The sequence below is a fragment of the Chaetura pelagica genome, unplaced genomic scaffold (genome assembly GCF_000747805.2).
Source record: "Chaetura pelagica isolate M959 unplaced genomic scaffold, ChaPel_1.0 scaffold420, whole genome shotgun sequence".
Classification (NCBI taxonomy): domain Eukaryota; kingdom Metazoa; phylum Chordata; class Aves; order Apodiformes; family Apodidae; genus Chaetura; species Chaetura pelagica.
The window spans coordinates 2,810,794-2,826,564 of NW_009951919.1; the positions used below are offsets into that span (position 1 = coordinate 2,810,794).

At 50.7% G+C, this 15,771-nt stretch overlaps 1 protein-coding gene across 1 annotated transcript in view; it reads right to left on the reverse strand.

The window, feature by feature from the left end:
• The window catches only part of JADE2 (jade family PHD finger 2), a 62,274-nt gene that overhangs the window by 30,784 nt on the left and 15,719 nt on the right, over window positions 1-15,771 (reverse strand). The window lies entirely within an intron of this gene.

Sequence of the window (15,771 nt, forward strand, 5' to 3'; positions counted from 1 at the left end):
GCACCTGCCCAGAGACTGCTGGTCTGGGCAACCTTAAGCGATGGTTTGAGTTGGAATGCATGAAAACAAGCTGATTTTCAGAAAGCGATGAGTGCAGCCTGGCTGCCAGCTCCCCTTCCCAGGACCTCAAACCTGGAGTCTGTGCTTTTTCCAGTGTCCCAGAGAAAAGCAGCACAGCTCCAGTTCCCAGTGGGCTGGCTTCCAATGCAGCTACATGGCCATCCTCCTTGGGCTGCTATCAGGAGGGGAAGGAGCCACCTGGGAATCAGGAATTTGGTTTCTGACCTGTGCCTTCACCTGCTTCAGAGTACTCTTCCCTGCAGACTGGTCATGTAACACCAGTCCCTTCAGACCCAAAATCAGTCCCAGTGCTGCACACAGGCTTTTCCAACATGTCTTATTCTTCCCAAAAATCTACCGATGCTGTTGGTACAAACCCTCCTTGCCCCTGCTCAGATCAACACTGCAGAGCAGCCCCTGGGATGCAGGGAGTGGGCAGCTCTGCACCGGACTCTCTGTAGGATCATGCCTGCTCTTCATGAGTTCCCAGTTCCTCCTCACACCATGAGGAATTAAGCCATTTTTCCACTTCATGTGGCTCCTTCCTTCCTCCCCATCTTGCCTGACCACCAGCCTGCCAGCAGCAGCCTCCTAGCTGTTTGTATTCCTTAGTTAAATAACTCAACCTAAAGCTCCAGCCACCAGCATCAACCTCATGCTGCTCCCCCCGACATTAGTGGGTTATTCCTCCCCACGGGAGCTTGCTGGAATAGCATGTCAGGGCAGAAAAGAGCCTGTTTGGGAGAAATACACTGTCCTGCCTAGAAAAGTGGGAAATCTGAAGTGTGAAACACATGCAAGTACCAGGGCTGTCAGGAATAGTGACACTATTGCCTGGAGCCAGTGGTCTTCCTGGCAAGGGGGTCTGTGGACCAACCCACCCCTGCTCCAAGGCCATGAAGGGGCATTCCACACCCCCAAAAGGAAGGATGCACCCAGATATGGGATAAAGACAGGGATAGGGCTATGGCAAGGGCTTCTGTTCACCACGCTGGCATCTGAACCACTCTGCTGACCCATTCATCTACAAAAATTATATGAGAAAAATGAGCTGTGAGGGATATGATGGTCCAACTACTGACAGCAACAGTGACTCCTCCAGCCATTAATTCCTCAGAAGCAATTACTGCTGATTTACTGGGACACAACCAAGATCGGATCCTGCTCCTGGGCTGCCCAGATGAGATGCCTGCTCCACTCTGTGCCAGTATCCACTCCCCAGGGCATCATTTGCTGGCAGAGCAACCCCTGATATCAAACACCCTCCAGGCCAGCCCCTGCAACCCAGCCCCCTCACGGGACACCTTCAGTGTGCCACGGACTTTAGAGCCACGTTCACCCTGTACTGGGCAGTGCTTTGGCTGGCTCAGCCATGGACAACATCCCACAGGGTCAGTGAGGTTTGTGCTGAGCACTCTCTAATCACAACCACAGAGAGGGGCAGAGGGGCTGCCTGGTCTGCTGCAAACCCCCTGCACGGGGGGCCAACAGGCACTGTCTGGCTGCTCTCCTGCTGCTCCCTGGCAGCTCGGTGGCGATATGCACGACACTTGCCATGCACACGTCGACAGCGTCACATGTAATGACATGCAAGCAGAGGCCGAGCTGGCAGTGAAGAGCAGCCCGTGGTGGCAGCTGACAGAGCTCTGTGAAGCCAGGAGCTGCAGTCTTTGCACAGCTCCTGTCTCCTCCCCCAAACACCAGCTCCTGTTGCACATGTCGGCAGGGAAAGACGCTGCAAAAAGCCAAACAAACAGCAACCACTGTAGCGCATCCGCATCACCCTTCCCAAGCAGCTTCTCTGCCATGCAAAGCACAAGGATCCAACCCTATTCTTCCACCAGGGAAGCCTGTTATCCCCTGTCAGGCTTTTCTCTGCCTTCAGTCGTGGTATGTGAGTTAATATCAGAGCATCAAGGGCCTCATGCTCTGGGATGTGTCTGGGGCAAAGCCATCGGGCCCATCACGGAACCAGCTCAATGGTGGGACCAGACGCTCCATGGTCTGTAAGGGCCAAGGGGAGAAATTTGTGCACAAAGGCCCTAAGGGACAGGACCCTACCTCCCTTGCCCAAGATTGGGAAGGAAATTTGTGGCAGGGCAGGAAAATGAACCTAGAGTTTCTCTGGACTCAGACAGGTAGTTTGATTTCTGTCCTCTGCAGTCACAGCCACTGGAAGCACTTCCAGAGCCACCAGCTGGAGAAGCAATAATTTGACTGTTTGGAGAGGGAAACATCAACAAAGGAGTTCTTTGTGCTTCTTTCTCCACCAGCAAGTTGAAAATAAAGGTGTGTCCCCATGCCCTGAGGACATGTCTAAATCTCAGTTCAGGATCTGGAAACAGTCCCATGAAAAGGCAGCTCTCAGATGGTCCCCAGATTTAAAAATCTAGGACAGGGCTTGAGGAGTCAGTAACACCTGCATTTAATGCAGACAGGAATAATAACACTGAAGCCATGCCTGCTCGAGCCAGGCTTCAGGAATCTCATCTAAGGAGCTCCCAGCCCCTGAAACACAGAGGAATCACTGGTGCAAGGTGCCTTGGTCCAAGGACTGACCCTCTGCTTCCCAGGTCCTGCTCAGCCCTGCAAAGTTCCTGCCCCCAAGAGCCACAGGCAGGCCGGGCACGGCGGCTGGCAGGGGGAAGCAAGTTGTTAAGAAGAAAAACAAATCAATCAGGAATGTTCCTGCTGCAAAAAGCTGTGTGAGCAGGCATGGGGACGGTGTCTAAGCCATCCTTAAGCTGGGTTACACAAGCTGCTGGCCCAGGAGCTGGCTGCAACAGGTGACAAGCTGACAGGGCCATGGGATGCTTGGGATGGCGGGAGCCACTATTTTTAGCTCGGTGTAAAAGTGCAAAGATTAATTCTCTGTGTACACAGCAAAGGGGCAGCCTGAGCAGGTTGTTTACTGTGTTGACAGCCACTGAAACACACTTAGTCTGGTAAGGACACTGCTGGGGACTGGAGCCATCCATCTCTTTGCAGGTCACAGCCTGGGCCAGCTGCCCTGAGGTGTGTGTGTGCAGCCTCTTCCTACTGCAGGTACCTCGTGGAAAAGGAATTTTGCCAAACGTGATGCTGAGAGACAGGAGACAGTTGACTCTCCCTGGTCATGCAGCTGTCTGCTGAAAACTACCGAACCCCAAAACCTGGCTGTGTGTTGAGACTCTCAGGCCCTGTCTTTGAGCAGAGCCAGGGATGCAGGGATCACAGGGAGCTTCCTGGGGCCACTGATGAGAAGTAACTGCACCATCAGCATGGATCTCCATGTTCAGCCCTTCCCAACACCGCGGTGTTGAACAACATTTGCTTTGGTTCAATGGGAACTGGAGGTTACAGAGCAACGCTGCTTCACACCATGTCAGGGATGAGGAACATCAAGTTAAATAAGACACAAATATCTGATGTTACTCACTAGCAATCCTATAAAGAGTAAGTATTAATATGAAACATATCTTAAGAGAACCACTAAACTTTACTTTTGGAGTTTCCCTTTCATGGGCAGGACCTCAGGTCACTATGTCCTGTCAGGTGGCTCTAAGCTATGACCTGAGTGGTGTCAACACCTGCAGCCCAACAGTCCCTGGGAAATAACCATAACATTATTGTTCATACAGTGAGCAGCTTGTATAACCCTACAAAGACCTGCTGGAAGCCTGATCCAGATCAAACCCCTGCCTCATCTGCAGCACTTAGTTAAACACAGGGCTTTTACGGCTCACAAACGATCCATCAAACCACAGGAGACCACATCTGCTCATCTGACTGTCCCTCCCACCCCAAGGAGAGCTGCCAGGTGCTGGAGGCTCACACGGGCCACGCCAAGCCTCAGGGAAAACCAAGCAGGACACGATGCCCAGCAGCGTGTAGCCTCCTTCAATTCCTGGATTTGCTTTAGAGGGTAAAACTATGTTCCAAAAAGCAACTTACTGCTCCCTGACACATGCTAGGACACCTGCAAAGAGCTTCTTGGTGTTCAGCTATAAAGATCAATGACTGCAGAGACAGCTGCCTTGGGCTAGGAGAAACAGTGGAAGGAAGAGATCCTACAATTTAACACAAGAGAGCAATCCTTTGGAAAAACACATGCTCTGATTTACAGCAATAGAGAAAACAGACCGTGCTCTGCACCCCTCCTCAAATACAGTAACATCAAGAGAATTGGAGCCCAGGAAGCTCTGAGTTCTGTGCTGCTTCATGCTCTCCACTGCAAGGCAGACATCAGGCTGCATCAACCCTGGCATGTTCCAATTAAATGGTGACAGGGACACATGAGCACCCTTGGCAGCTTCCTATGGCAGCCAGGGACCCCATGCAGGACACGTCCTCTGAGTGGATCTCCACAAAAAGCAAGAATATGCTCCCAAAAGCACCACCACAGCAAAGCATCACAGAGGCAAGGCCAAACTACTTGCAACAGCTCAGTTACCCTGGAGGAGCATTTACTCCTTTATTTATCCATCCAGCCCAAAACAGGGCATTTAAAAAAAAAACAACAAAACAACAAAAATACCTGTAACCATCAAAAGCTTATTTAAACAAAGGGCTGAAAATTTGGATCAGCCTGAAAAGCACAACAAACCTGAGGCCATTAGTCTGCAAGTGGGTCTCAAGGGCACTTGAGGAAAAGGAGTAAGTGGACCCCAACACTCTTGAGGATCACAGCTATCCCTGGAGAAGATTACAAAGTAATAAAATACACTCAGCAAATTCCCATGGTTAATCATCTCTGTAAACTGAATGCTTCACTTGGCTGAAGGGAGAAGGGATTTTTTCTATATGCTCCCTTTTTAATATACTAGATAGAAATAGCTCAGTTACCTGGAGGAGCATTTACTCCTTTATTTATCCATCCAGCCCAAAACAGGGCATTTAAAAAAAAAACAACAAAACAACAAAAATACCTGTAACCATCAAAAGCTTATTTAAACAAAGGGCTGAAAATTTGGATCAGCCTGAAAAGCACAACAAACCTGAGGCCATTAGTCTGCAAGTGGGTCTCAAGGGCACTTGAGGAAAAGGAGTAAGTGGACCCCAACACTCTTGAGGATCACAGCTATCCCTGGAGAAGATTACAAAGTAATAAAATACACTCAGCAAATTCCCATGGTTAATCATCTCTGTAAACTGAATGCTTCACTTGGCTGAAGGGAGAAGGGATTTTTTCTATATGCTCCCTTTTTAATATACTAGATAGAAATAATTAATCCTGCCTAGTGTTTCTCTTCTGAAAATACTTAATTTTATTACAAGGAAGGCTTAGTCAGTCATCTATTCTTTACCTACGTTCCAGTTTAAATTAGTCCTGTTCAGTGTCCATAAATAAATCAGCTTAGGAAAGTCAGTGGAAAGATAACTCTGCCAGCAACCTTCAGCAGATGCTGATACTGCTCTTAGTGCCTGCTCTGCTTGCAGGGAATTCTCCTGCAGCACACGACGACCTTAAAAAGGCAATTTAAAGGGATGATTTTCATTTTCTGTTTATTAAAGCAGTATCTAGCAGGCCACTCAGACCAGATGTCCTATCTTCTTATGAACTTAAGCTAATAGATTTTATAGGTGCTATTGCTCCTCAATAGCAGAATGGAATTTAAGATGTTAGAGAAAGAGCCTGGTGACAGAAGGGTGAGGGATGGGGCTGTAGATGGTGGTAGATGGTCACAGTAAGGAGCTGTAACCCACAAACGAGATTGTGTGACCCCCAGAGTACCCAGGCCCAGATTTACCAACAAGGTTATGCCTATTTGTTCCACTTTTACAGCTCCTACTTGTCTGTAAAACCATGAGCCAAGATTTATACTCTCAAGGCTGGGTTCAAAGAAGAAAGGGAATGCCAAGAGGACATGAAATAGGTTTGGTTCTAAATTGACTGACCTGACGTTTAGACTGGCATATAAGCTGCCTTACAGGACCTGCAGTGGCTTTCTGGTCTGGTGGCCTGGGCTGTCACTCAACTTCATGCTATTTATAGGCTATCCTTGTGTCAGGGACAGAAACAAGCATTTTTCTAGCAAAAACAGCAGTTGATGGAGGTAATATAACATCAGCCTTTCCCTTGGACATTCATGCTCGAGCAAGCAGCCTGGTGTAACCACAGGGTTCACCACTGCTGCCAACTGGTGTGAGTGATGGCTGGGCTGGCACTGCCCTTTGCCATCACCTAAACCTTCACTAAACTGCTTGTCCCAAAACCCTGTGCAGGTGTCAAACAGATCTGAAGCTCTTGTTCATCTTCTTGCTGCTGCTTCGAAAGGAAAAGACAGTTGGATTTGATCGCAAGATGATCGACCTGTGACAGGAGCTCCGGTGCCCAGAAGGCACAGCCCTGACTGCCCAAACCCCAGTGGCCAATGCTCAGCCCTGGGAAGGTCCCTTGGTGCTGCCCAGGTGGCACTGGGGATGCTGAGGAAGGGGTTAATGCTGCCTGCAGCAGTGTCCTGCCCTCTGTACTGCAGCCAGAGAGGGTGGCTGATGCTGACGTCAGGCGCTGTGCAGGCTGCACATCCCAGCCCTCTTAGGGAGGCTGCCAGGGACCCTGGGATGCAGCAGGGACCCCAGGATGAGTCAAGGACCCTGGGATGTGTCAGGGACCCTGGGAAGCCTCAGGGATGCCAGGATGTGGCAGGGACTCCCAAGATGTGTCAAGGACCCTGGGATATGTCAGGGACCCCAGGATGCATCAGAATCCTCGGGATATGTCAGGGGACCCTGGGATGCATCAAGGAGTCTGGGATGCATCAGGAACCCTGGCATCCTCTGCCAGGCAGGAACCAGCCCAGGACAGGGCAGCTCAGCTACACTCATCGTCCCTTTAGCTGTTGTTTTTTTCCAGCTGAATCCCAGACACTTGGTGCTTTCCAAGCAGTGAATATTAGAAACTATGACTGCCAGCTTTGAAAAGACCCCGAGTGCTCTGGAGCTGCTCTGCAGCTAAATGGAACTCAGCCCCAGCACTGCCTCCCTGCCAGGCTTGGCACATGTCTCAGCTGGGAAACTCCTTCTGGATCTGGGACCATCCAGGCTTTTGCTGTTTGGATTTGAAAATCTCCTTGGGAAAATCCCATTTCTCTGCAAAAGGTCAAGGACAGGGTCGGGTGGCCTTTCACGTGCTGCTAAAGGTTGAGGATCTATACAGGCAGGTTCTGAAGTTCCACAGAAATGCAACTGAAGCTCCAAGTTGCCATTAACGGGTGCAGTAAGAAAAATGCTCCATTTTCCCCTCTCTGTGTATTATCTCCTCCAGTAACAGCCTGTAACCAGAGTGGGTCCTTCCAGGGCTCTGGAATAATGTAATCCTCTAAGGAGAAAGTGATTCACTCTTCTTTGATGTGATAAAAAGAGGAAAACAAGTGAACAGGAGGCACTAAACAGCCATCTTGTTAAACCCAGACAGCTTTTCCAATTTTGTTTCCGAGCTGTTTATCACCACATAAAAAGCCTGATACTCAGCAGACGAGATGAAGACCAGTGTGTTGATGTCCCTGTCTTTCTCCCGTTCATATTCCAGCCTAAATCTCCCTGCGATTTAACTCAACACATGAATTATTTAAGTCTCAGCTCTGATTCAGTGCCCAGAAAATCATTTTGGTGTAGACAGGAGAAAGGACCCGGTAAACAAGTGCTCAGGTGCCGCGCTGGGAAGCCGCAGAGCAGCGACCGCCTTCCCGAGGCAGAGGAGAGGATGGGGACCATTTCACAGGGGTGTTCATCTGCACAACTTCTGTGCAGGAGAAAAGCAAGGCTGCAGGGCCAGGCAGGCAGCAGTTGGCTGGTGGGCTGCTCACAGCAACAAAACGCAGATGTTTTTTTCCGGTTGACTAGACAAAAGCAGCGTCTGGGCTGAGAGCAACAGACACGCATCATTTTTGACACTGTGCAAGGATCTTCTTCATGTTCCTTCCCAGCCTTAGCAGGGGCATCAAAGGCTTCAGGAGAGGGCTCTGACCTGGTGCTGGGAAGAGGAACAACCTATGCTGCTCTTCTGGCTCCAAAATTCAGCAAAAACACAGCAGCCCCTGAATCCCTGGCAGAGCCAGCACCCATGGGTGCTGCTCTCCTCCTTCTCCCAGAGCACCACTGACCTACCTGGTGGCTCTTCAGGGACCTGTGTTGCATTCCAGCCCTCTCCAAACCCAGCCAGCAGGCTGCTGGTATTCTGCTCATTTCCAATTAAGCAATATATATCTTGGAATTGCTACTAGGGAAGCCAGGGACACTTGAGCGTATGTTTTCTGAATATAAAAAGAGGAAAAATGTTGCTCCTTCACGTAACTTAAGCCAAGCCACTAACGTTCAAGCATCTGGAATTAATTATCTCAGCCAGATAATGTTCCCACTATTATTTCAGTAATGCAAACAGCTCTGCTTATATTTTCATCCACCTACTAACAGGGACCAGACACAGAAGCTGCAAGAGATGGCAGCAGCTCTGCACCTGCCGTGCTCCCAGCCAGGGCTGTGTCCCAGCAGATCAGGCATCAGCCAAACCCCCCAGCCCTGCAGCCAAGGGAGCTGAGCAGCAGGAAGCCCCCAGTACAGATGTGGGCACAAATTCCTGTCATTAGCCCAGTGCCGTCGCACGGGTCTCTTTCCACAAAAGCAACCCAGGGAAGGCTTTGAGGAATTTGAGAAGGCAGCATCCAGCCTTTTGGAATGTGTTTTGAATCACTGCATTAATGCTGAGCCCTGAAACACACAAGTGCAGTTTTGACGCTGAGTCACTTGAAGCCTCACACAGACACGGCCCATCCCACAAAATCAGGAGGGATCCGTCTGCCTGTTGCACCATCCACACACTGCTACAGAGCTATGCTGGTCTTGCTGCATTTTTCTTGATCTCCTTCGAGTGCACTGAAAGAAAACTACCTTCCATCTCTTCTCCAACTCACCAGGGTCCTGGGAACACAGTAAAGCTCACTTTCCAGCAGTGCAGGCTCCACCTAAACTCAACAGGATTAATCACAGCAGCACCAAGAATTGAGCAGCTATTCCCACTCCTGGGCTGTGCAGCTATTCCCATCACTCTGAAGAGCTCTTAAAAGTAACAGTTTCTTGTATTGTTCAGTGGGGACACAAGGTGCACTAACTCACTAAGAATTTAGTTAATTACTGCTGTGGTTGCAAGCAGAAGCAATCAGATCTGCCATGGTTTACCTGGCTATGCACTAAAGTCATGGCTCTGGATGGAGATGTGGAGCTGATGGAGGGAGATGAGGAATCTCTGCACGTCGCAGAGCACTGGGAATCAAGTCTGCTCATTCTATACATTTACTGCTGAAACACACTTGACCTTCTGTTGCTTGATCCAGTACAAACCACAGGCAGCCACTGGGAGGATTAGCAAACATTTAAAATAAAAGTCCAGGTGCCTGAGTACTAGGCACAGGCTGGATTAACACATTTCCCGTAGCAAACTAATAAAGGTGAGGACTTGCTGAAAGCCCACACAAGAACTTGTCAAGCAGATTGTAAAACAGAAATGATTGCAAGTAACAGACAGAGTAAACCAGGCTCTTCCCTTTACAAAGCACTCGCAGGCACTGGGCTGGACTAACCAACCCCTACAACACACCCCCTCCCGGGCACTCCCCCAGACCCCCTGAATATTGACACACTGCTGCTACAGTGTGTAGCAGCATCCTAAATCTGATATCACAGAATCACAGAACTGTTTGGGTTGAGAGGAACATTTAAGAACATCCAGTTTCAACCCCCTGCTGTGAGCAGGGACATCTCCCACTAGAGCAGGTTGCTCCAAGCCCCATCCAGCCTGCTCTTGAAGACTTTCAGGGATGGGGCAGCCACAACTTCTTTGGGCAAACTGGAGCAGTGTCTCACCATCCTCACAGGAAAAAATTCCTTCCTAAGATCTAGTCCAAATTTCCCCTCTCCAGTGGAGAGTATCTAACAGACTGGCAAGACACAGCACCCTGCAAACAACCTGTCCCTCCCTGCTGCTGGCAGAGACACAAGCTGCCCAAGCACACCCCACTGGAAACCTCCCTTTCCCAGCAGCAAGACTGCAGAGAGACCTCACTGACATTACATCACTGGGGCATTTTTGCTGTCCTTGATCAGTGCAACTGGCCAGGGGGCCACAAGTGTCCCAGGTCTGGTGCCACAAGCACTGCCAGGGACCCACAGCTCAGCCTGGCCACCCCCACTGCAGCCAGGCACCACTGGGAGGTCCACATGAGAGCTTTCCTCTCCCTATGCTCCCATGTCCCAGGGCTTGTGATCTAAACATTTAGGCCTAGGGCAGCCAGGATTTCTACTTCTTTTGATGAGAGCAGAGTCTCAGATCTTGAAAGGGAAGCATATGGGCATTTCTGAGGTGTACCAGCATCCATGGGGATGACCGACACAAGAAATGCCCTTTGCAAAATCAGTGTGTGCCATCTGTGAGCCCCAAGCCCATGTTTTTCAGGGTGAGATGGAGGGAAAGAAAAAGGGAAAAAAAAACGGGGGGGGGGAAAAAGGATCTTGTTGAAAAAAAAAAAAGAAAAAAAGCTCTGCTCCAAAAGATACACAAACTACTGCAGAATCTGCCTGCCCCTTCTGCAGCAAAGCCCAAGGGAAGCTGCTGATGAGTCAACAGCCAGCCTGCGTCGCCGACCGAGGAAAGGAAGTCCAATCCCAACACTGGAGAACAAAGTGTGCTGGTTCATCAGGCACAGGCTGACGGAGCCTGCACAGCTTCCCCAGGGCCGGGAGCTGCAGTGCCGGAGCCTGGAGCCCAGCCAGGGCTCCTGCCGCACGCCCAGGAGGGAGGAGAAGTCCAGGCACTGCTGGGATGTCTGCCCTGTGCTGCCCTGCTCCCCACAGATCGCTGGCAGGACTGGAACTGCTCCCTCCCTCTGCTGGGTGTTCTGGCACCCAGCCCTGCTGGGATGAGCCCAGGTGTCTGCTCACCGGGAGAAGGGAAAAAAGGGAGGGAAGTGCCCCAGTCTGACAGCCATTACTGGTGCACCAGTTAATCCCTCTCCCCACCCCAGTACATTCATTGCCAACACTGCTCCCCACAAGCAGACCTGAACCACAAAATCACAAAATTGTTTTGGTTGGCACAAGATCTTCAAGATCACAGAGACAATCCATTAGCCCAGCACTGCCAAGGCCACCACTAAACCACACCTCTCAGCACCACACCTACACAGCTTTTAAATCCCTCTAGAGATGGTGACTCCACCACAGCCCTGGACAGCCTGTTCCAGGGCCTGACAACCCTTCTGAGGAAGGAGCTGGTCCTAATATGCAATCTAAACCTGAAGTGGTGCAACTTGAGTCCATTTCCTTTTGTTCTACCACTTGTTACCTGGGAGAAGAGACCAACATACCCCTCATTCCAGCCTCCTTTCAGGCAGTTGGAGAGAGTGAGAAGGTCTCCCCTCAGCCTCCTTTTCTCCAGGATAAACCCCCCCAGTTCCCTCAGCTGCTCCTCATAAGACTTATGCTTCAGACCTTCCCCAGCTGCTCCACATGCCTCCTCTTGCTCCCTCTTGCAATGATGCTGGTTAATGCAAAACCAGGGCACAAACATCCCTGCCAACAACTCCCAAAGAACTGCTGCGTTTCCTGGAGACACTGGGGCAACTCCTGACAGGACTGGAGCCCACTAAAGAGCAGCAGAGCTTGGAGGAGATGAACACTGGGCAGCCCCACACCACCAAGGAGCTGCTTCACCTGTGTGTGTAGCTGAGAGAGGAGAGGGGCCCGAGGGGACCTGAGGGAGGACACGATGGTGACACCCACACTGTGCTGATATGGCAGGGTCTGCCCTGGTGTCACTGCTGGTGCTGGCCCAGGTTGTGCCTTCCTGTTGCTGCAGCACTTGGTGGTTTCTGTCGAAATGGGGCCACAGCGACCATGCAAGCAGGGATCTGCAGCGCCAGGAATATCTGGGAAAGCTGCCAGCAAGAAGCAGCCTTCCTGCTCGTCCTCCCGCTGTGTGCAAATTCACAGGAAATACAATCTACAGCACATACTAATGTGGCTTAATGCGAGATCCAAGAGCCACCTCTAGATCCTGCCTGCATCCCTGTCAGCCTGGGGAAGGAGCCGCCTGCCAGAAACGTTAAATCATTAAATAAAGGAGGAATTAAAACCTGTACAGGTGCACAAAATCTGCTGTAGGTGCTCCAGTTTGATGGGGTGATGCTCTGTGCCAGGCAAGCTCACCACATGGCCGGTGGGCAGGGACGAGCCCAGCTGGGGCTCTGCACAAAGGGCTTCACAGCCTCCTATGAACACCCAAAGCAAACCAGTAAGGCCCACTTTCCTCCTGGCTGTATCACAATGGGACTCTGGGACAACAAAGCTCATCTTAAGCTTCTCTTTCCCACTTAAAACAGGAGTGGCACTTGCAGCGTACCTTGCACAGTCCTTGAACTCAAGTTGTGCTGAGATCCTCCAACATTGCATGCAGTGCCCAGCTGTGCCCCTACACCAGACTGGCACCTTGTACCTGGCTCTACCACTGAATCATGGTGGAAATCTCCATGCCTCAGTTTACCCATTTGTAAAATAACTGCAGAGCTCACACAGGGGCTGGAAGGCTTGTCTCTGGCTCTGGCAAGCCAGTGGAGATCTTCTGGCTACCAGCTCTAGCAGAGGTGGGATGTGCTCTCAGAACTGGGATGTGCTCTCATTACCAGGATGCAGTGTCACACCAAGTCTCAGTGGGGTGACCTGGAGACACATGGGCAGGGGATGCCAGCCTGCTGCTCCCTGCCTGCCCAAAGGGAAACTCGCCTGGTCCTCACTCCCCTGATCTCATCCGACCACAAGCAGCTTTTCTCGCCACGCTGGAGCCCTTCAAGCTCTGGGCAATTCCCAGGCGAGTTACAGTACAACAAAAAACCCTTTTCAGCAGCAATGAGCCAGAAATGATTGTGGAGGGGAAGCAGCTGATGTCCCACACTGCCCGATAACCCCAGCGGGCGGGTTCCCCTCGGCAGCATCCCTGTCTCCCTGGACACAGAGCCAAGGGACACAGCACCTCTTCCCCCACCACTTTCCCTGTGACTGCACTGCAATTTGTGCTAACCCAGAAAGGACCCTCCAGTTTAAGGTGGCTCTTAGTGGAGGCATTTTGAGACAGCTGCTTTCTGGGGAAAACATTCCTTAAAATACAGCTCCCTCCTGCCTCACCCCCAGCTTCTGACATTTCAGAGCTCCAAGAAAAGAAAATGTATCAAAAAATAATAATAAAAAAAAGAAATATATATATAAAAAAATCTAATTTTCAGCTTTGGAGACACAGAACTGAGAGGCAGGGGGAGCTGGTTTCCAAGCGCCCAGGCGGGAGATGAAAAGAGCAGCAGCGGCTGCTAACAGGAAGTACAAAATGAGGCAAGAAGGGCGTTTTGTTGAGCTGGTCATCCAAGACCTGGATTTGATGGATGCTGGGAGGCTGCAAATGAGGCTCCTTGTGGAGGGAGAGATCCCTGGCTGGAGTGGGAAGTGATTCCCACACTCTCTGCTGCAAAATCTGCTCACTGCTTAGCACAGCCCCTGGTCCAGCCCCAACCCAGCCCCGGGGCTGCAGGGTGATGGGCTGAGGGTTGTTTTGCAGGCAATGCCCCCTGCTCTCCAGCTCTAGTGGCTTCTCCCCTCCTGCCTCCTTCCAGCAATTTCACATGGAAATGGTTGTCAGGAGTGACAACATCGGGACAAGATTCCCACATCCATCCCTTGCTGCCACAAACCCAAGGGCAGGATGCTCTGCCACACCTTGGAGATACTGGGAGAAACAAACTGCTCCCCCAGCAGCTGCTGGGTTCCACATTCCTTAGGCTACAAAAAATAATAAAAAAATCAGTGCTGGAAATTTTTTTCAGCAGTGAAAGGAACATGGATTGTTCACATCTGACACGTGGAGGATCCACTGGGTTTATGTCATGTTTTTCATTTGAGTCGGGCAAAAGGCAAGTTTGGGAAGCAAGGGGTAAAGTGGTGCTGAGCCCATGGGGCAGCAACTGAGGTGGGACCAGCCAGGCACCTGCTGCCAGGATGGAGGTGGGGGCAAATAAAGCAATTAAACCGGAGAGGTTAATGGAGCTGTAAGGCCTTGTGAGGCTGCTCTCTTTAGGCAGATGGAATTTAGTCATCTCTTTTGAAAAAACACTTGACATTTCTCCAAAGGAGGGCAAGCTGCAAGCTATGTAACACTGCAGAGACAAGGGACTGCAGGATGCATCTGTCCTTGGCAGCACCAACGCTGCCCTCTCCATCCACAGCTCTCACAATGGTGATCCCAGTGGGAAAACACCTAGGGCAGGGACGCTGCCAGAGGGTTGACTGCTTGGGAGAAGCACACCCGCCTTCTGGTATGCATGTGGAGAGATGCTGTCCTGATTAAAAAGAATCTGGCAGTGTCACTGCTTGTCCCCTGGGACGTGCATCATGGCCACAAACCAGGTGCAACCATTAACGCTGCTGTAAAATGAGCTCCTCATTCCACTCACATCGCACTAGCAAGGGCAAAACATCCCAAACAGGCTTTGGTCTAAGGACAAAGCCCTTCAGGCCACACTTGCTGTCTTGCCAGTGAAGAGATGGCTCAGGCAGATGAGACACAATGCAGGACAGAGAGCCAGAAGAGAGGGATGTTCTCTTGAGGGAGGCGAGGCTGTGGGTTGGCAGAACAATCCCACTGCAGCCTGGGATGAGCAGGGCACATTGCAACCCAGAGAGGCTGAAGAAATCCACCTGGGATTAGCTGAGAGTGACCAAGCCACTAACATGTATCTTTAAGAGGTCACAGAAAATGGGGCCACATTTCAGAAGACCAGAAGCAGACACACATTATCTGCCTTTAAAAAGAAAACTTGGGGGAAAGCCCTTGAAACACATGAATAAGAAACCTCTATGGATGCACACAGAAAGTAATAGGGAATGAGAACGCTCTGATCTGGGCTGTGACCTTGGTGGTGGGTGGACAGGAGAGGAGCAGATAGGACTCATCTTGACTTAGCAATGCTTCAACACTGCCCATCAGGAGATGTTCCCCAGTGTCCTGGGCTGTGCTGAGACCTCTGTGGGGCCAAGATTACCCAAGCAAACACAGGCTAGGTCTGCTTTATCTGATGAGTTTATCTCCCACAAAGGAGAAGCCACAAACTCTTTGGAGAGCGTGGTTTGAACTTGAAGTGGCATGGAGGAACCGAAGAAAAAGCTGGAACTAACACAAGAGGCGACTCATCAAGGATCACGGAATAGTGCCAAGCTTGAAAATAATCAAATGAGCAAAATAACCCAAAGACTTAGGAAATTCTTCAGAGGATCTGAGGGTAGAAGTGAAACCCAAGCTCAAGGTGTGGGCAGCTCCAGGCTGCAGCGGGGAGGCTGATGTCCCTTGGGCATGTCCTTGTGGTGACATGGGCAAAACCAGGGGAAGCCTGGAAGGTAGTGACAAAAATGTTCTTAACTCCAGACAACATGAGCTTTGATGGAAGCTTCAAATGGATGAATCTTTTCCATCTAGAGGACTGAGAGGAGACATCATAGAAACGTGAAAGATACCAGGAAGGAGTGGGACAGTGTGGGATGGGGAGCTGGGGGGGCAACCTGTACCAGGCGTTGCTTTAGGAGCATCCCTGCGTGGGAACAGGCAGCACCAGCAGAGCTGCCTCGGGGACTCCCAAAAACAAGTGCTTATGGAAAAGGAAAGGGGCACATCTGCAGCCTGGGCTGCAAAACCCTACCTGC